Source organism: Rhinopithecus roxellana, chromosome 11 (genome assembly GCF_007565055.1).
Source record: "Rhinopithecus roxellana isolate Shanxi Qingling chromosome 11, ASM756505v1, whole genome shotgun sequence".
NCBI lineage: Eukaryota > Metazoa > Chordata > Mammalia > Primates > Cercopithecidae > Rhinopithecus > Rhinopithecus roxellana.
The window spans coordinates 17,038,808-17,061,241 of record NC_044559.1 but is presented as its reverse complement, the minus strand read 5'-3'; positions in this window follow the sequence as shown (position 1 = coordinate 17,061,241).

Below are 22,434 nucleotides of genomic sequence, written 5' to 3'. Positions count from 1 at the left end.
AAAAACCGTAGTTATCCTAGAGACAAAGCTTCCCCAACACGAATGAAACTTTTATGAGCCTTAAAACAAAGCTTACCTTTACAAGAAAAGATTAACTTATTTTTATGAGAGAAACACCTGCTAACTGATCTGGCCTAAATACAGGTATAAGAAAGGTAGAAGAATCCTTCAAACTCTTAAGAAGTCTTCTGACTGAGACCCTCCTGGTCAGGAGGTCATCCAACCCCTGACTGTACTTGGCTCAGGCCACAGGTCTGTTCCTAGTATCCATCTTGTGGGAGCACTGACAGGATAAACTGCTTAAACATCAGACTCATCTTTGATGTGAATTAGACCAAAGGGGAAAAGTCCCTGAGGAAGTTGGTTAACCAGAACCGCTCAAGAACTCTGAATGTAGCAATAGTTATTAGACCTAATAAGTAAGTTTAGTCAAACGACACAAGTCAATGGAAACAAATCTATTGTATTTCTTTATACTAGCAATAATAATTGGACACTAAAAGTTAAAAAGAATCATTTATAATATTACAGAAATTCATGGAATACCTAAATAACATGAAATGCATGTATATCTAAGCAAATATGTGTAAGATTTATAAGCTGAAAGCAACAAAACACTGATTTTAAAAATCAAATATGGCCTAAACAAACCCATATTCTGTGCTTATGGACTGTAAAAATCAGTATTATTAAGATATTAATTCTCCTGATTCTGATAATGCAACCATGATAAAAAAAATACTGCAGGATTTTCATAGATATCAAAAAGCCATTTCTAAATTTTATATGAAAAGGCAAAGTATCTAGAATAGGCAAAATAATTTTGTAAAGAAAGAACAAAGTCAGGAAACACAATTTACTTACAATCTATGTGATTTCCACGATGCCCCTAATGGTCACAGGAATGAAGCTGTTGAAGAGCTGGGGGGTTCTAAGCCAGCATAATGATCAACATGGTAGGACTGAATTATGTAGATTGAAGGGCCTTATTCACTAGAGGTGCACTGCTAATTTTGAATTGTGAGCATCTGCCTTGGCCCTAGCCTAGTTCACTGCTTAGATGTGTCCTTCTGGACCTCAGTGCTTTCACTCTGGCTCCATGAGTCAGTAACAGGTTGTCAGGCACTGCACACACCTTGCAGTTTACCAGTGAAGCTGTATTTATTTGGGCTCTTCCTTTTGCCTTTCCACACACTTGTCTTCCTCAGTTGGTAGATTTCTACTATCATTCAAGGCACAGCTCAAATATCTCAAGTTATTCTTACTTTCTTTCCATTTAACACAAATTTCCCCATCATGTCTAGCTTCTGGTGAGGCCCTGGGACTGAAACTCAGTTGATGAGTTTCAGTTCTTCATAGCTATGAAGCCCGGTGGACCAAAAGTGAGACCAATTGCAAAGGTTCCCATCCTCCCTGTGTATCTTAACACTGGATCTACATACGTTATTAGAAACTAATGGTGCATTTCATGTTCTCCAATTTCCCTATACTAATGGTCTGCCTTAGGAGCAATTTGGGAAATTAGAAAGAACCACAATACAGAATATTCTCATTCCTCAACAGCTTTTATGTTATCAGGGAAATTTAGCTTTACCCTTCGAAAAAACAAGATAAAATCTCGGAGGATCTGAGAATGTGGTTGTGTGTGTGTGTGTGTCTGTGTGTGTGTGTGCATTTATTTTTTCTCATCTTAGTGTCTGTGAAATATAAATACCTTCCCAGGTTACCAGGTCCAAGATTAGATGCTTCATCATTTCCTTTATGCATGTAAAATAACACATTCATAAACGTGTAAAATAAAGTCCCAAATTTAAGAATGCAACTTTCAATTTTACCCTTAATGACTTTGCTTTTTACTACTAGATACAGCACATTCAGAGAAGGAAACACTGGAGTACTGCTCTTTTTGTTTGTTTTGTTAGATAGTCAGTACAAGTGCTTGGATGTAATAACAAATACACTCTTTTAGTACCAAGAAATAGCTGTTAATTTATCAACTCTGCATTATTATGCTTAATACCAGTGTCATGGACCTTCATACCTGGAATTTAGTAAAATGATGAAAAAAAAAGTATGATTCAAATCTGGGGAATGCATTATTTGCTCAGGGCTAAGAAATAGTAGGATATGTCATTCTAAACTTATATATAGGACACAATGATCTGTTAGCAGGTAAACCAATTAATCACCAGATTGCTTCATGTTCACTGATTTTTATTCCTATCACTCCAATCTCTTCATAAGCATCATCTCCTATTATTCCTGCATACTTTATGTCAATCCATTTTTTCACCTTAATTCTCATTTCACATTTGTCTTTGGGTTAGTGTAGAAACTAGATTTGTACTTGTATTAGGTTCTGGATACTCTTAGAGATGTCCAAACACATAGAGCCTGAAAATTTACTTCAAAGGTCTCACAACATGGTGGTAGAACCAGACACAACACACGCACATTAAACAATTGATGGATAATTTACAAAGCAACTGTCAACAAAACAAAATAAGGCACTTGAATACGTAAGTATGCCAATTAATTATGACTTTATGCTATTCTTGTTGCATTGTTCCATCATCATGTTATTTCATTCAGAACATTACATTTTCAAGTAGAGAGGATAATGCTATCCTGCAGAGACACATGTGGCTTATCTTAATAATAATTATTTCATTATTTCTTTTATTTGTACAGTAAATGATTATTAAAACAAATCCTTAATGAGTTGAAACTCATAGTAATTCATCTCCAGGTTCATCTCATGTAGAGCTCTAAAGATTCATGAATAGTGATGGGCTAGAGTTTTTACAAAACATGCTTAGTGATTCCTTGGATAGAAGATGTTATTTTAATATAAGATTACTATAATGAACCAACTCCTGAGTATCAACAGACATTCACAGACTCACAGGCACAGGTAATGAAGGAACTGTACCATAGTGAATATTCTGTATTAGAGTTTAATTACCAAGGCAGGAACTTGGGCTTTGATGATTTTTTAATAGAAGTTAGAATGTTTTTCTAATTTAGCATTTTTCAGTTAAAAAAGCTCATTAACCACAACATTCCACAGTGTAAAAGATCATCCATGTGAGACGAGGGTTAAAGATATGAGAACTACATTTTTAATACAAGCCATTGCTAGGCTGTTACCTTTTTCCTTGATGCTGATATTTCTCTCACACAATAGATGGTGCCTGGTGCCAATGTGTCCTAACTGTGCAGTAGAATACTAACCCTTATTGCCTCCCCGAAACATAGGAAGACTCGGCATCACTGTACTTGGTACTAGGGCTGTTTCGGTTGCTGCCAACTCTGAGAGATAAAATTAATCCAAGAAAACTCAAGCCCAGTCTAGTGCCTCAAGGATGCAGAGAATTGATTACTTTGATTACAAATGTCTAGGTCCTTGTTTTACCAGTGGAGGGTCTTGACTAGGAGTTGTCCAGGTCCATGGTGTTTTGAATAAAGGATTGAACAGAATGCATGAAGTAGAAGAGGAATGAAATGCAGGAATGAAGCAGCGAAAGCAGGGATTTATGAAAGTGAGAAAGCACTCCACAGGGTGGGAATGGGCCTGAGCAAGTGGCTCAAGGGCCACGTTGCAAAGTTTTCTGGACTTTAAGTACTCCTTGTGAAATTCTAATCAGCTACTCCTTATCTGGATGAAGGATTTGTCTGTGACTAATTAAACACTGAGGTGAACTGGCACCCTATGCAGATAATTGGACCATGGCCAGTCGAAGGCATTCTCCCTTTCCACCAGCGACATGGTAGAAGGAGGAGGGTTGTAGGGAGAGTAACCTTTGATCCTTTGTTACTTGGGGTGGGGAGATGGGGTTTTTCCTTCTGGTTGAGCTTTAGGAAGTTTGTGTTAACTGGCCTTAAGTTTTCTGCCTCTAGACCCTATTCTTCTGTCTCACCTGAGATTTGACATGATGACCCACAGCAAAGTGATCTAACCCTCTCCACAACGAAAGTCTCAATGCCCTGGACTATTGGATCTCTCTCTCTCTCTCTCTCTCTCTATCCATCCATCCATCAATCATCTATCTATCATCTATCTCTCTATCTATCTATCTCCTGTATCTGATTCTGTGGAAAAAAATGATATTGTATATAGAAAGGAAATGAAGCATGAGTTAGTTTCAAGATAAAATAAATAAAGGAAGAGAAGGATGAAGAGAAGAATGGAAATAAAGTGGGAGCAAAAGGAGAAAATGCTTACGAGGAAGAGATATTAGTCACTAAAGTGTCAGTGAAAGTACAGTCTGGGATCTTTGCTGCATGAACTCTGCTTTCATTCATTCTTCAGAAAAAAATTACAGGAAACCCAAGGTTTTAGAATTTCATTAAGGATAACTTTCTTTCTACTTCATTTATTCCTTCATTGATGCTATTAATGTTATCATTAAATTGAAAAGAAAATATATTTCCACCCTATTAGACTTGTTTTAATGTTTCCTAAACACAGTCTTTGAATATTTGATTACAAGAAATAAATAACTGCTATCTGGAGAGATTTTCCTCACAATGAAGAAAATGGCAGGGGTATATTTATAATTATGAAAACATGCCCAATATAATTTAAATACTCAAGAGAGGTATAATTTTATGATTCTATATGATGAGGAGTTATTAGAAATAATTATCCCTTTAATCTTAATAATCACTATTTTATGGAGATGGATTGAGAAATTTATCTGGAGGTTTTGCTTTAAAATGGCCAGATTCAAACAGCTATAAAATGAATTTTGGAGGCTAGATGCAGTTGGAGCTCATTCAACCAGCCCATTTCCATTATAATGAGATTTATTTTTAAGTAAGGTGGGGGAAAAAAGGACCTGTTACCATAAGTCACCCGATCCAGCAATTGCTGTTGTTCAATGGTGAATCATGATCTATGGTAAAGCCTAAAGGGTTTTGGTGAGACTGGTTTGAAGTACATATCTAAGGAGGCACAATGATCTCAGTGCCCCTTCTCTCCATCCAATCTTATATTTCGTTTATTTTCTGTCAGGAATAAAGATCATTCGGCCTACCTACTCATCTTCCATTGAAGAGTAAAAAGAAAAGTGTTTGTTAAGTGACTAGGCAAGGAACAGAACTGACTAACAGATGAGTTGAAGGTACACAAAGACTTTTGAGCATTAACTCAGTTAGCAAATTAGGGATTTTTCCAAAGAGGAGCTGACAAAATAAAGTACAGCCTGAGGAAACTGGAAAGCAGCTTGTATGGGCTGTTTGAGTCTCAAGTATGGAAAAGCACCTTTTCCCTTCTACCAAAACCAGAAAAGTATATTTTGGAGATTCCACCACAGCTTCTTAATGTCACATCATTTGGTGCTAAGGTTCACTGTCACATATCAAATTACAATTGCTCAACTGACTGCACTGGTAATTAAACCATGGGGGAAGTCAAAATTCTAGAGAATACAACAAGAAGATATCATGGCTTCTACTAAGATTTTTTAAATGACAGCTATGACCAAGAGAAGTCTTACAACTGTTTTCTCTGCTATTAATTTCCGCTTTCTCTCAACAGTCCTTTACCCATCCTCTGTGCAAGGTGAGAGATTGCCATCCACCAGGGCAATACAGTAGACACATGAGTTAAAAAGAATAAAGATGGGCCGGGCGCGGTGGCTCACGCCCGTAATCCCAGCACTTTGGGAGGCCGAGGTGGGCGGGTCACGAGGTCAGGAGATCGAGACCATCCTAGCGAACATGGTGAAACCCCGTCTCTACTAGAAATACAAAAAATTAGCCAGGCATGGTGGTGGGCGCCTGTAGTCCCAGCTACTGGGGAGGCTGAGGCAGGAGAATGGCGTGAACCCGGGTGGCGGAGCTTACAGTGAGCCGAGGTCGCGCCACTGCACTCCAGCCTGGGCGACAGAGCAAGCCTCCGTCTCAAAAAAAAAAAAAAAAAAAAAAAAAAAAAAGAAGAAGGACGAAAGATGAGGACAATGGCAGAAGGAATCTGCATTTGCATTATAAGCATTTTCAATTATTTCCATCATGGGTATGCGTTCCTGTTTTGTACTTATTTTCCGATATTTGAGTGTAAATTCTTTTGATAAAGTTAAATCCTCTTTTAACTAGTGCCATAGGTCAATGAAGAGACTGCTTGGAAATCCCGGAAGCCATATTTAATGGATGTTACTAATAAATATCCAGAAACAACTGAGACAAATTTTTGTGTTAAGGGAGGGGTAATGTGTAGGAAGAAAATGGAGGAGTTGTAGTGGCTATTGAGTTCAACCATAAAATGCGAATAGAATCTCATTTGTCTCCAAACTCCTTGAGGCTAGGAATGTTACAGGTAGTTAGATAGGCATGAGCAGGGTAGGAGAGGGCTCTTCTCCCCCACACACTGGGAATGTCAGGTGATGAATGGACAATTATCACACTGCCTCTCTAAAAATGATAATTCCGCAGCAAGTGCCAGGGTGCCAGGGAGAGACAAGCTCCTGATGTTCCACAGCTGTTAAAATTAAAGTGTTAATTGAGTACAGATGCCAGGCGGAAGCAACGTCCTGGACATATGTGTTAAGAGACAAAATGGCAAAGTAGGATCTTTCAGGGACACTCCACCAGAAAAGGGAAGAAAGCCTCAGAAGGGCATGTGTACAACGTCCTAAACACACTGAGCATGCTCATTTCCTAAGGGTGAGCAGGGCATTCTGCCTGCAGGCAGCCCACCCTACTGGAAGAATCATAGGAATAGGGTGCAAGATAGAAGCCTATAAAATCCTAGAATCATGGTTAAACACCGCACTTGACATTCAGGTGCTCACTTGGGTCTCTTCCAAGTGAATTTTCCTTTCTTTCCTGTTCTAAAGCTTTTTAAAATAAACTTCCACTCCTGCTCTGAAACTCGCCTTGGTCTCTTCTTCTGCCTTATGCCCCTCCGTTGAATTCTTTCTTCTGAGCAGGCAAAAATTGAAGTTGCTGCAGACCTGTATGGATATGCTGCTGGTAACTCTGATACTTTCCACTGGTAACAGGAACAGTTTTATCACTGCTTCCCAAATCTAGCACCAAAATTTAGCATTGAGAGGGCAACAATAGATGTCTGCTGAATAAAGTAATGACCATATATTGAATTAATTACACACATTTCTATGTACATTTTTCCAGAATACCAGGTATCTTACCTAACTTTAGTGGGTTTTTTTAATAGATAATAAAGGCAATAAATATCTCCACTCAAACGGTATCTTTATTTTCTCCTGCCTATACTTACTGGGGTGAAAGTGACATACTCTTTAAGATTCATTGAACTCAGGCAATGAAATTATGCTGGGTTTGAATTTTCAGTATTAGAAACTAATTTAGCCAATATCCCTGGATATTCCTCTGAAAGGTCTCTTACGTAATCCTTGGTTACTGTCACATCTTTGGAAATATCAAAGGAGTACAGAAAATTTATTTTAAGGGAGGACACTGTGTGATTGAAAGAGCTACCCAGAGAGACTACTTCAGGTATGACCTGAGACTTCTAGGAGCCAAACACCAGTAGATAAAAACAGATAGTCATCACACTGCCTTCTATGGCAGATGGGTCTGGACACTATAGTTAACTGATTTTGATTAGAAAATTACACAAACTCTAGCAGAGCTGAACTATTCAGAGTAACACAGAATTGTCTAATTCTTGCCTCAGATTCTAATTCGTAAGCCTTCCCCTGCACAGTCAAATATGTATGTTATTAGTCAGTGTTCTCTAGAGGGATAGAACTAATAGGATATGTGTAAATATGAAAGGGAATTTATTAAAAAGAACTGACTCACACAAACACAAGGTAAAGTCCCACAACAGGCCATCTGCAAGTTGAGGAGCAAGGAAACCAGTGGTGGATCAGCAAGTCTCAAAATCTCAAAACCAAGGAAACCTACAATCCAGCCTTCAGTCTCTGGCCAAAGGCCCAGGAGCCCCTGGCAAATCACTGGTGTAAGTCCAAGAGTCCAAAAGCTAAAGAACTTGGAGTTTGATGTTCGAGGACAGAAAGTATCCAGCATGGGATAAAGATGAAGGCCAGAAGACTCAGCAAGGATACACTTCTATCTTCTCCTGCCTGCCTCACTCTAGTTGTGCTGGCAGCTGACTAGATAGTGCCCACCCAGAGTGGGGGTAGGTCTGCCTCTCCAGTTCATTGACTCAAATATTCATCTCCTTTGGCAACACCCTCACAAACACACCCAGGAACAATATCTACATCCTTCAGTCCAATCAAGTTGACACTCAATATTAGCCATCACAATATGTGTGTGTTAAAAGAATTTGGCAAAGTATTTGTCCACATATGTGTGTAATTTTCCCAAGAGTATAAAGTATAAAAGTTTTAGCTAAATGAGAAAAGAGCAAAGGAATTGATAGCCAATGGTTATAAATATTTAACAGATTTATAGCAAATGAATGAGTCAATGAAGACTTGTTCCAAAGGTTCTTGTTTGAAGCTTGTAATAAGTATAACGATAAATCCTAGCTCAGGTCTGCTTCATACTTTCCCTCCTTCTCTCCTTCATTGTGAAGGCCTTGATTGAAGTAGTTCTTAGCCCTCTCTGCCCCTGCTCCCAGAAACCAAGAACAGAACTTTGTTTAATACAGAAACATATTCATCAGTTTTTTTCTTAATCATCTTTGTTCCCAGGAAACAGTCACTAAAAGAAAAGAAAGAAGAGGAAGAGAAAGGAGAAGAAATCAAATTAGGATCAAAGTTATTTGTTGATATTTTATATCTAAGAGGGGCAGAGTTTGCATAAAAGCAGTAGGAAAGTATTTGGATATAGATGAAAATAGCTTGTTGAAGTTGTGATGTAGAAGATGCTACGGAGTCACCTAAGAATTCAGCTATTAAAAAAATTATAGTAAAGCATGGCCAAGGGAAACAAATCTTTCAGATAATAAAGTGACAGATGTATCTGGTTAAAAGTGAGTTAAAAAGAGCTTCAAAAGTTTATATAATGGATTTAGCATTGGTGATTTATTCATGGGTGCTTAAGGCACTTCATTCTTCTGATTCTACTAAACGGTAAACAGGAGGAAGGGTCAAATTATTTTACAGTCAGAGTGACCTAAATATTGATCATTAAAAATGGATGTCAGCCCATTGTACTGGAGTTACATCCTGGGCGCTATTAGGCTTTGGCCCTCACAGCAGTCTGGGGTTGATCAAGTGGATTTGGCTGTTTTTAAAGAACGTGGCTTTGGAGTCATGTGGCATTTAAAGACAAGATATTTTCTGAAAAATGCATTGTTAGGCTATTTTGTCTTTGGGTGAGCATCACAGAGTACACTCATACAACTTACATGGCATAACCTACCACACACCTAGTTTCATGGCTTAGCCTCTTACTCTAGCCTATAAATCAGTACAGTAATATGCTGAATATTGTAGACAATTGTAATGCAATCATAAGTATGTTTGTCCCCAAACACATCTAAACATAGAAATAGTATGGCAAAAATATGGTATAAAAGATAAAAAATAAAAAGGTAAACCGTGCAGGGAACCTACTATGATGTAACTTGCAGAATTGAAAATTGCTCTGGGTGAGTCAGTGAGTGAGTGATAAGTGAATGTGAAGGACTAGGATATTACTGTATATTACTGTACATTACTGTAGACTTTATAAACACTGTACAGTGAGGCTACAATAAGTTTATTTACAAAAAGCAAAATAACTGCAGTACGACATTACAATGCCTACGTTGCTAGGCAATAGACATTTTGCTGTTCAATTATTATCTTATGGGGCCACTATCATATATGTGATCTGTCCTTGACCTAAATTTCATTATGCACTACACAACTATATTTTAATATTTAAAATACAAAATATTCATGATTTTTCATGACTGAACATCAGTCCCTTGAGATCACACTACACATGTTAAACAGAAGAGACAATAGGCCCAGATAAGACACTGTTAGTCATTTCATAGCAAAGAATGAGAACAATTTTTTTTCTGGTTTTTGTGTGACAGAGGATTTTACATTGCATATTATGGGGAAGAAAAGAGCATTACAGTTTGACTGAAAGATTTATAGCCTGTGCGATGGTTAATATTCGGTGTCAACTTGATTGGATTGAGGGATGCCTAGATAGCTGGTAAAGTATTGCTTCTGTGTGTGTTTGTGATAATGTTGCCAGAAAAGATTGACATTTGAGTCAGTGGACTAGGAGAGGAAGATGTACCCTCAGTGTGGGTGGGCACTATCCAATCACTGCCAGCAGGGGTAGAAAAAAGCAAGGTGGACAAAGGTGGGATGTTTGCTTGCCTAGTCTTCTCGCTCTCTTTGTTCTTCCTGTGCTGAACACTTACTTCTGCTCCTCCTGCTCTCGAATCTCAGACTCCAGGTTCCCTGGGACTTGTATCAGCAGCTTTGCTGGGGCTCTTGGCCGCAGTCACTGTTGGCTTCCAGTTTTGAGGCTTTCAAATTTGCACTGAGCCACTACTGGCTTCTCTCTTTCCCAAGCTTGCAGATGGCTTATCCTGCCTTGCTTTGTAATTGTGTGAGCCAATTCTCCCTAATCAACTCCCTTTTATATATATGTGTGTGTGTGTGTGTGTGTGTATATACACACACATATATATACACACATATATATATACACACATATATACACACACACACACACATAAATATATATATATATATATATATATATATATATATATATATAGCCTATTGGTTCTGTCCCTCTGGAGAACCCTGACTACTGAAATTGTCATTAACTAAACAGATTTGCAGAGGTCAAGTTCGCAAGGATTAACTGTGGGTTGGCAACAGCATTTTCTTTTGACATACTAAGTTTCAGATTAGCTGGATATGTTGAGTTAAACATTAGGCATAAGAATATAACTATTAAAAAGGGGGCTTGGAATAAAGTTGGAAATGTGGGTCTCTACTAAAAATACAAAAATTAGCCAGGTGTGGTGGCATGCGCCTGTAGTCCCAGCTACTTGGGAGGCTGAGGCAGGAGAATTGCTTGAACCCAGGAGGCAAAGGCTGCAGTGAGCCGAAATCGCACCAGTGCACTCCAGCTTGGGCGACAGAGTGAGACTCCATCTCAAAAAAAAAGGATGGAAATGTGGGAGTTATCATCATACATAAAGTCACAAAATTAAATATGATTATCTAGGGGGAAAGGTTATACAGAGACCTACGACTCAAATGTTCCACCTCCTGAGTCCTAGGGTGGTTTGAATACATGGAGTGAGCAATGTGAAAAACAATTAGCAAAGACTAAGAAGGAGAAGTCAAAAAGGCCTGGAGAAGAAACAAGGCATGTGGTAACAGGGGAGCAAGTATAAAAGGTATTTCATGGAGTGATTGGGTCATATAGTACTAAGAGTTAGAGTGACCTTATAATTTATTATCCTAATCTAGATGCACTGGAGAGTGAAAGCAGCAGCTATAAATAATTAAAACAGGACAATAGACAGAAATAGGATTGTCCCAGGAAAAGTATAGGATGTATACTCAAACTATTCATAGGCCAATGTAGATGGGTTAAGAATTAATTGTTAGGCCGAGCGCGGTGGCTCAAGCCTGTAATCCCAGCACTTTGGGAGGCCGAGACGGGCGGATCACGAGGTCAGGAGATCGAGACCATCCAGGCTAACCCGGGGAAACCCCGTCTCTACTAAAAAACACAAAAAACTAGCTGGGCAAGGTGGCGGGCGCCTGTAGTCCCAGCTACTCGGGAGGCTGAGGCAGGAGAATGGCGTAAACCCGGGAGGCGGAGCTTGCAGTGAGCTGAGATCCGGCCACTGCACTCCAGCCTGGGCGACAGAGCGAGACTCTGTCTCACAAAAAAAAAAAAAAAAAAAAAAAAAAAAAAAAAAAAAAAAAAAAATTAATTGTTAGATTCAGCAAAGTAGTGGCCATAAATATCCATCAGAAGAGTAATTTCAGAGATTGGTGATGATTGAAGAATGCTAAAGAGAAAACAGAAGTAGGTAAAAACTGGAGGACAGTGAATACAGACAATTGTCTCAACACCTCAAAGGAAGGAGACAGAATAGTGATAATATGGTGAAGGGAGAAAAAAGAGGAGTGCTTTTTTGTGTGTATATGTGTATTTGCTTGTGTGTGAGTGTGTGTGTATTTAATGAGAAAAATAGTAAGTCATTATTCTCATCTTCCTACTGGGCAGGCACTACAGTCATGCCATAAAGCAATCTGTGTCCAGGACAGGAAGCATCCAAGTGAAAAACCTTCATTGGCTTCAGATGGATGGTGGCCCATATTTTACAGATGGATGCTTTAATGCTGTGAGCCTGTGCAGTGTCATTTGGAATATTTTGTTACATCTAGAAGTAGAATTTAGCACCTTGATGATATTAAAGTTTCCAGTCTCTTCAAGACCTAAGATGCTATTTGTCTGACAGGAGAGCTTACTCCAATAACAGTAAAACTCACCAGCAAGACTAACTGAATAAATCAGGAAAGGCTGGCCAGACAACATACCCTAAATTCTAGACACCAGAGTGTTAGACATGCAAAGGAGGCAGAATCACAAAGAGCGTGAATACGCCCAATAGCATAGACTTGAATCCTGTCTTTAACATTATCTGGCTGTGCGACCTAAGGTGAGTTTTCAAATCTCTCCCTGATTCAGTTTTCTGAACTATAAAATAGAAATACAACAATAAGACACCTGCTTGTGTTTGTTGTGAGTGTTAAAGGAGTTAATACCCATTAAATCTTTTGGAACAATGTCTAGCACATAATAAATGTTCAAATAAAGTGAACTACAATAATTTAAATGTTGTACTTTGAGCAATGAATTGGAAAGGGACCTCAGTTTTTATTATCAAAAAGCAAATAGGTTCTAATTTTTAGATGGAATTTAAAGGCCACTTAAATAAAACCAGTAGAACAGAGTAATGTAAATGGTTAGAGCCAAAGTGATAAAATTTGAGAAACTGCAGCACATCCTGGCTCTGCTCTCAAAAGTTGAGGAACTTTGAATAAAAAACTTAGGTATTCTAAGTTGTAGTTTCCTTTAGGATAATATGTGATAATAATATATACTCTGTAGCTTCTTTGTTGAGAAAAATATACGAGGAATCCCATGTGTGGGGATATAATTACTACATATTAAATTATGCTTTCTTGTTTTCTAAGTTTTATTTTTATTTTTACCTTAAGTTCTGGGGTATACGTGCAGGATGTGCAGGTTTATTACATAAGTAAATGTGTGCCATGGTGGTTTGCTGCACCTATCAAACTATCACCTAGGTATTGAGCCCCGCATGCATTAGCTATTTTTTCTAAAGCTCTACCTCCCCACACCCCACCTGGTGGCAGACCCCAGTGTTGTTCCCCTCCCTTTGTCCATGTATTCTCATTGTTTAGTTCCTACTTATAAGTGAGAACATGTGGAGTTTTTCTTTTCGTGTGTTAGTTTGCTGAAGATGGCTTCAAGCTCCATCCATGTCTCTGCAAAGGACATGATCTCATTCTTTTTTATAGCTGCATAGTATTTTATGGTATTTCATAAGTATCACATTTTCTTTATCCAGTCCTATCATTGGTGGGTATTTGGGTTGATTCCATGTCTTAGCTATTGTGAATAGTGCCGCAATGAACTTACATGTGCATGTATCTTTGTAATACAATGATTTATATTCCTTTGGGTATATACCCACTAATGGGATCACTGGGTCAAATGGTATTTCTGGTTCTAGATCTTTAAAGAATTGCCACATCATCTTCCACAATGGTTGAACTAATTTGCATTCCCATCAAGAGTGTAAAAGTGTTGCTATTTATCCCCAACCTCACCAGATCTGTTGTTTCCTGACTTTTTAATAATCACCATTCTGACTGGCATGAGATGGTATCTCATGATGGCTTTGGTTTATATTTCTCTAATTATCAGTGATGTTGAGCTTTTTGCCATACATTTGTTGGTATCATAATTGTCTTCTTTTGAGAATTGTCTGTTCAAGTCCTTTGCCCACATTTTAATGGTTTATTTTCTTGTAATTTAAGTTCCTTGTAGATTCTTGACATTAAACTTTGTCAGATGAATAGATTGCAAACATTTTCTCCTGCTCTGTAGGTTGCTGTTCACCATGATAATAATTTCTTTTGCTGTGCAGAAGCTCTTTAATTGGATCCGATTTGTCAATTTTTGCTTTTGTTGCAATTGCTTTTGGCGATTTTGTCAGGAAATCTTTGCCAATACCTATGTCCTGAATGGTATTTGCTAGATTTTCTTCTAGGGTTTTTATAGTTTTGGGTTTTACATTTAAGTCTTTAATCCATATCAAGTTAATTTTTGTATAAGGTGTGAGGAGGGGGTCCAGTTTCAATTTTATGCATATGGCTATCCAGTTCTTCCAGCACCATGTACCAAATAGGGAATCCTTTTCCCATTGCTTGTTTTTGTCAGGTTTGTTGAAGATCGGATGGTTGTAGATGTGTGGTCTTATTTTTGAGTTCTCTATTCTATTCCATTGGTGTATGTGTCTCTATTTGGACCAATTCTGTGCTGTTTTGGTTATTGTACCTTGCAGTATAAAGTCTGGTGTCATGATGCCTCTAGCTTTATTCTTTTTGTTTAGGTTTGTCTTGGCTATATGAGCTGTTTCTCTGTTCCACACGAATTTTATCGTATTTTTTTTTTTATTTTTATTTTTGAGATGGAGTCTCTCTCTGTCACTCATGCTGGAATACAGTGTTGTGATCTCGGCTCACTGCAGCCTCCACCCCCTGGGTTCAAGCGATCTTCCCATTACAGGTGTGTGCCATCACACCTGGCTATTTGTGTATATGTGTGTATTTTTAGTAGAGATGGGGTTTTACCATGTTGGCCAGGCTGGCCTCAAACTCCTGACCTCAAGTGATCTGTCTGCCTCAGCCCCACAAAGTGCTACAATTATAGGCATGAGGCACCACACCCGGCCCCATATTAATTTTAAAATTGTTTAATTCTATGAAGAATGTTAATGGTAGTTTAATGGGAATAGCATTAAATCTGTAAATTATTTTGGGCAGTATGACCATTTTCAAGATTTTGATTCTTCCTATCCATAAGCATGGAATGTTTTTCCATTTATTTGTGTCCTCTCTGATTTCCTTGAGCAGTGGTTTGTATGAATTAATAGTCGTGGAAGAATTCCATAACAGATCTCTGTGATTTTTCTTTCATCACCTCTATTTCCATCTACATGTGTTTCCATCTATATGAGTTTTCCAGAAAGTTTTGATTTTTTATCCCAAGTATGTAGCTATTATTTTGTGACAGTATAACACTCACCATTCTAAATATTTGACAATGTTAGTTCTGTTTCTTTTCATTCTTCTATTTTTGAGACATATTTGGTTGTATACATACTTACCTGTAAATTTACTTTTTATATTTTAATATATGTGATCATTTTTCCAAAATAAATTATACTTTTATTTTCATTATTATGGAGGAAGAGTTTCATTGAAGTTATGAATTATGTTGGTATCTTAAGTATTACAGAAGCTGTCTGTGAGCCCATCCCACTTAGTCATAGAGAAGTTAGTTGGTGCTTATACTTAAAGGAGGGACTTCCCTCTTAGGAAAATATTTCTAGCCATCTAGTGACATCGACTAGGACCAAATCAAAATGCTGCCTTTGGAATAGTGAATTTAAGTCATACTAGAGAAATTTTTCCTCAGTATGTTTGTCTTACAGTGAACAGTGTGAATATCCACAAACAAATGGAAGCTTATTATATAATAATTATATTCTTTATGCATTCAATACTATTATGGTGCCATCATGCACATATCAGGCACTTTGTTAGGAATTAAAGATATAAAGAAGAATACAATTTTGTTCTTGCCCTTCAGATGGAGAGACAAACAAATCAACATGTTAGAATGTCACTTTATTTCGTCTCTTAATCTCTCAGTATAAAATATACTTATTTACAGTTGTACTGGAAACTATACGTTTCAGGGAATTTCCTTTTAGGGGTATATAAGATATACTGTGGAAGTTTGGTCATAGAAATAGGCTTAGGAGATAATGAGGAGGTGTCTGTAATACCTGAGAGTAAGCAAAAGTTCCCTAGAGATGTCTCCTAATCTGAGCCTTAGAGTATAGTAAACAGAGGTAGCCTGACAAAGAAGAGTAGAAAGAACACGCCCAGTACATAAGGCCATAATGATCAAAGACACAGAATCTTACAACAACACAACAGGTAATTCAGCTGGAGAAATACATAGCTCAGGACTGGGGAGGCAGGAGTTCAAGTCATAGTAATCTTGCTTATTATTTAAACAAACTTCACTCTATCATTATTTTTAGTTGATTTTGACAAGTTAAATTTACACAGAATTCTGGTTTATAAAACAGATTGAAAAATAGAATTTATTTCGTTGAAATGGTGTGTGTTATAGGGAGGCACCATGTTCATCACACAGAAGTGTTATGTGTGCAGTGAGTGAGAGGGTCAACTTTTCTTATACTAGGTCACACTCTTGACCATGTGGGATAGATTTGAAGGAAATATGAAGACTAAATATAAATATCTGAATCTCATATGATTTGTGTAAAGGCTCCTGCTCAAGGACAAACTTTGTTTGTTATCCATGACAGGAGCCACTGAAAATCCTGTTAATTTATAGGATAAAATAAGATAAATTTTAAGTGCCATTGGGAAGACAAAATAATAAATTTTAGAATCATTATATTTAATGGCTAAAACTAGGCTTGGTTAACACATATAATCAAGTAATAAGCATGTTGTAACAAACTTTTAATTGTGTTTTAATGATCAATAAAGTTTGCTTTACTCCTTGAAAAATCTGTATTATATACCTGTTTTATTATCTGCCTTAGAAAATAATCCAAGTTCACATTGCCACACCACCATTTCTTTAGCTATGTTCAAGCATATCTAAATCCCTGAAGAAATGACAACACAGGCTGACACTACAGTTCCCCCTGCATCTCTACCCTTGTCTTCACATTCTGCTTGATATAGTCCTTAACAATTTATTATATTCCACTGCATTTTGCTGAATTCAGAAGTTGCTTCTTTAAGTAGTTGATTAACGAATTCATCATACCTGAGGTTCCAATCTCAAATCACATTAGTGATTACTGGAATACTTCATTTCATATAATAAATTCATGGCATATTCTTGAAATTTACACATAAATTGATGTTTTGAATACACGATATTTTCAATGAACTCCAGAGAAAGCTGTGGCACATCCTTTGGGGAAAATAAATTATCTCCTCTTAATTTATATAATTCATAAATTATTTTAATAAAATGCCTCCCTTTTATTTCTATAAAGCCACCTATTGAGACCATTTGGTCCAGGAAATGAGATGTCAGGTACCCACAGATTTCTATTTACAGTGGTGAGAAGACTGAAAGTCGAGTCTGTTAAAAATAGGTTACTGGAAATTCCTTACCTAATCTCATTTTTACAACTGTCTCTTTTACTTTACTCTCAACGATAGCCTACACAATGATTTTTTGAAACTATGAAATTAAAATAGTTCCTAAATGTTAAGCAGTAGTTCTGATGGAATATAATTTCATATCTTGGATAATGTTCCTTCTTCTGTCATTTCATAAGTGAATTAGAAAGATAAATTGATTGGAATGTATCCAGAGACTGTGAGAAGGCTGACAAGGAAACTGTCTTCTACATGGAATAGGCAATGGAATAAAACATATTTAGCTCAGGGAAGAGAAGGTTCAGTACAGACATAGTAGCTCTTTATATATTTCTGAAGAATTGTTCTGTGGGAAAAATTAGTAAGCTTATTGTAATCCCTCAGGAACTCAGATCACAATTAGGAATCAGAAAAAAGAAAAATGAAAACTTCAAAAAAGTCACTAGAGTTGCTCTAAATGGGAACAAGCTGCTTCTTGAAGTACTACACCTATAGTCAGTGGAAGTATTCAAAAGAAAAGCCAAGTAGCCACCTCTCCAGCACCTCTTACATGAAATGAATCTTGAAGCACCCTTCATAAATTCCAGCTCAAAGAGTCTGAGTATCTAGTAAATTATAGCAATGACTATAATATCCATAGCTCCTCTTATCAAGGCATGGACTCGATTTCCCATTAAGCAGTAATTCTGGACTTGGTCATATGACTTGGTCTAGACAATGATGTGTTAGTAAGCAGAGGCTCAGAAAGGACTTGAGTAGTACCCATGGTCCTGTGTTGCTGCTTTTGGAGCCTTCTACTGAGTGAATAAGGCCGTACTACCCTGTTACATGATGAAGTGACTACATAGAAGGGATAAGCTATCCCAACTATAGATCTCCACTACTACCAACACAATGGATCCTTCTCCAGCTGAACGGATATCTGACAAAAAGGCATGATTGAGCCAAGAATGTCTCCAACTTCACAGATAATTCCAGACTAGCTTTCTAATCTACAGAGTTGAGGGCCAAATCGCTGGTTATTCCTTTAAGGCAAAAAGATTCATAGTTGTTATGCAGCAATTAAAAATGACAAATATGTACAAAGTGTTACAGACCAAAAAAAGGTAATTATCTTCAGAATGAAAGATGTCATGGAGTCCTGAATTTCTTGAAAAGAAAAAGCACATAATGAGTTTGAAGGATGGGCGGAATATAAATAGAGGGATAATTAGGAACTGCAAAGTGGAAATATTATGAACAGTATGACCCAGTTGTTCTTTGATTGCAAGAACAGAAGACAACTTTGACTAAAGATAAAAAGGAATTTGTGTGAAGACACGGAAAATAGTTTAGAAAAGCAAAGGAGGGACTAAACAAACAGTCCCCTCAAAGGGCAAAGCAGTAATAGGGCAAACAAAAAATTTAAATAAATTTTACGACATATTAGTGAAAGAGGTAGGCTTAAATAAAGTCAAGAAAAAGATGAAGAAAGGAGGTAAGCTAAGATTAAAAATAAGAACTGTGTGACATTTGGGTAAACATATGTTAAGTTTTCTTTGAGAAGGTCAATAAAACCACTATGCTAATCACAAATACTAGAGAAATTGTACATGTTCAATTTTCCCACAAAAGTATGTACCTCTACTATATACTAGTAATATTCAGTTTATTTTATAATACATTTGTAGCCAAAACCTCACAGGAGACTCAGATTATTTTTAGTAAATCTCCCCACTTAAGACAAAATATTATAAAGCGCTTCGTGTCAAAACATATTTTCAAAGTTATTTCCATAGCAGTGCAAATCTTTTCCTTCTCCCCCTCCTCCACCCACATGCAATGTCGTCAACAAAGTCAGCAGGAGTTCACACATATGCATGCAAATTGTTAGAGAACTACAGGGAAGATGGGGTTGGAATAGTTATGAATAGTAGCATTATGCCAATTTTTAAATTAAAAGATTAGAGAAAGTTTATAAAAATAAATGTGGAGAATGATTTAATACAATTGTAATAATCACTTTCATGTATCATTTTCTTCTTATGACAAACTTCTTCAGGATAGGGAGACATATCAGACTTTATTAATAAAAGGAAAAAAAAAACATAGGGAAAATATTCAACCAGTCAGATAAATGTTAGGAAGACTATCCAATCTGTGTGTATTTTCTATAATGCTTATGAAGCAAAATATGGAATTTCCTTTCCATAACTTTGAGCTAAAATACCTGTACTGCTATTAAGATATACTCTAAGGAACAGTAGAAAAACAGAGGTTCAATTAGAACTGGGGATTGAGAAGACAGAGAAGGTTGAGCAAAGGTTTTTTTGTTGTTGTTGTTGTTTTATGAGACGAAGTCTTGCTCTGTGGCCAGACTGGAGTGCAGTGGCACGATTTCGGCTCACTGCAACCTCTAACTCCCTCATTCAAATGATTCTCCTGCCTCAGCCTCCCAAGTAGCTGGGATTACAGGCACATGCCACCACATGGAGCTATTTTTTTGTATTTCTAGTAGAGATGGGGTTTCACCATGTTGACCAGGATAGTATCGATCTCCTCACCTCATGATCTGCCAGCCTCGGCCTCACATAGTACTGGGATTACAGTCGTGAGCTACCACACCTGGCCAGAACAAAAGTTTTAAATAAATTTTACGACATATTAGTGAAAGAGGTAGGCTTAAATAAAGTCAAGAAAAAGATGAAGAAAGGAGGTAAGCTAAGATTAAAAATAAGAGCTGTGTGACATTTGGGTAAACATATGTTAAGTTTTCTTTGAGAAGGTCAATAAAAACGCTAGGCTAATCACAAATACTAGAGAAATTGTACATGTTCAATTTTCCCACAAAAGTATGTACCTCTACTATATATTAATAAAAATAAATTTTATTAGGGAAAGGACACCCTACTTAATAAATGGTGCTGGGAAAACTGGCTAATCACATGTAGAAGAATGAAACTGGATCCCTATCTCTCACCATATAATAAATCAACTCTAGATGTATCAAAGACTTTAAGACCAAAACCATAAAAATTCTAGAAGATAACCTAGGAAAAACTTTTTTGGGCATTGACTTAGACGAAGAATTTATGACTAAGACCCCCAAAGCAAATGTAACAAAAACAAAAATAAATAAATGGGGCCTAATTAAGCTAAAAATCTTCTCTACAGCAAAGAAATAGTCATCAAAGAAAACAGGCAAACCACAGAATGGGAGAAAATATTTGCAAAGTATGCATCTGACAATGAACTAATGCAAGGAACTCAAACAAATGAGCAAGAATAAAACAACTCCATCAAAAAGTGAACATGTAACATGAACAGACGTTTCTCAAAAGTAGAAGATATATACATGGTCAATAAACATATGAACAAAATATTCGATATCACTAATCATGAGGGAATGCAAATTAAGACCACAATGAGATACCACCTTACTCCTGCACTAATGACCATTATTAAAAAGTCAAAAAAAAATAGATGCTGATACACTGCTAGTGGGAATGTAAATCAGTACAGCCTCTATGGAAAACAGTGTGGATATTTCTTTAAAAACTAAAAGTAGATCTATAATTTGATCCAGAAATCCCACTATTGAGTATTTACCCAAAGGAAAAGAAGTTGTTGTATCAAAGACACCTGCACATGTATGTTTATTGCAGCCCAGTTCACAATTGCAAAGACACGGAATCAACTTAGGTGCCCACTGACAAATGAGTGGATAAATAAAATGTGGTATATGTACACCATGGAATACTACTTGATCATTAAAAATAACAAAATAATGTCTTTTCCAGCAACTTGGATGGAGCTGGAGGCCATTATTTTAAGTCCGTGTGCTGTACACCAGTCAGAGCAATTATATAAAATATAAGTTAACATCATGCTGCTTCTCACCTCAAAACCCTCCAAGAGCTCCCCTTTCCTCATTATATAAAGTCAATGTTCTTACATGACCTGGTCTAATGCAATCTTTTTGGTCTCAGTTCACACAATTTTACCCCTTGGTCACTCAGGGCAGCTGCACTGGCCTCTTCGCTCTTCCAAGCTATTTGCTTTGCTTAGACTTCTTTCCTGCAGATATTTCCATGCTTTACTTCTTTACCTACTTAAAGTGTTTCTCAAATGTTATCTTAAATAAACCCACCTTGATTCCATAATATAACACATTTTTTACTTGCTTACTATGCAATCATTTATTGCCTCTCTTTCCTTCCTAGAATGTAAGGTAAAAGACAGCAGAAAATGTTTTCATGTGTATCTTTTATTGTTGTTGTATCCCCAAATTCAACAAATAGTGCCTTTCATGTAATAGATACCTAAAATATTTTAGTAAATGAAAAAAATTTAAAGAAATATTCAAAAAAGTAAAATTTATGAACACTTTGGGAAGATTTCATTTTGAGAGAGTAGTGCAGGTGTATGCAATGCACTACAATGTTTATCTCACTTAAAATATTTGTGACACATTCCATTTGATCTTCAGATAAAATGATAATAACAATAAGTTGTAAATGGTTTAGAGATAGTCATCTGTCTGTAAAATATCCATACAATATTATATCTTGGGATTACTCTTATTTTTCTGTTGTCCTCTAAGGAAGAACTTTAGATAAGAACTAAATATAGGAACCTTCCCCAGTCAAACACAGGAGAATTTCATTTTTGGGCAGTTTGCATGATTATACATACAGCATTTGAAATGTTTTCTATTTAAATAGATTAAATGCTCACAGCTACTCCTATTCTGTCTATGCCATTCAAGTTATGTGTGTACATCAATGTTTCTGTTTTGAAACAAACAGTTTTGGAGCTACTATAAGTATAATAAGTATATATTTTATATTGGATGTTGCATGCTTGTGGTGAAAACAGAAGTCTTTACCATCGGACAAACCTGAGATTAAATTCAGCTCTTCTCTTTACAGGTTGTATAGCCTTGAGCATGTTGCCTAACTTCTTTGAATCTTTAGTTGAGTAAATGTGATTTGGAGGTGGTGCTATCACCCACCACTTTATTGCAAAGATGAAGTAAGAT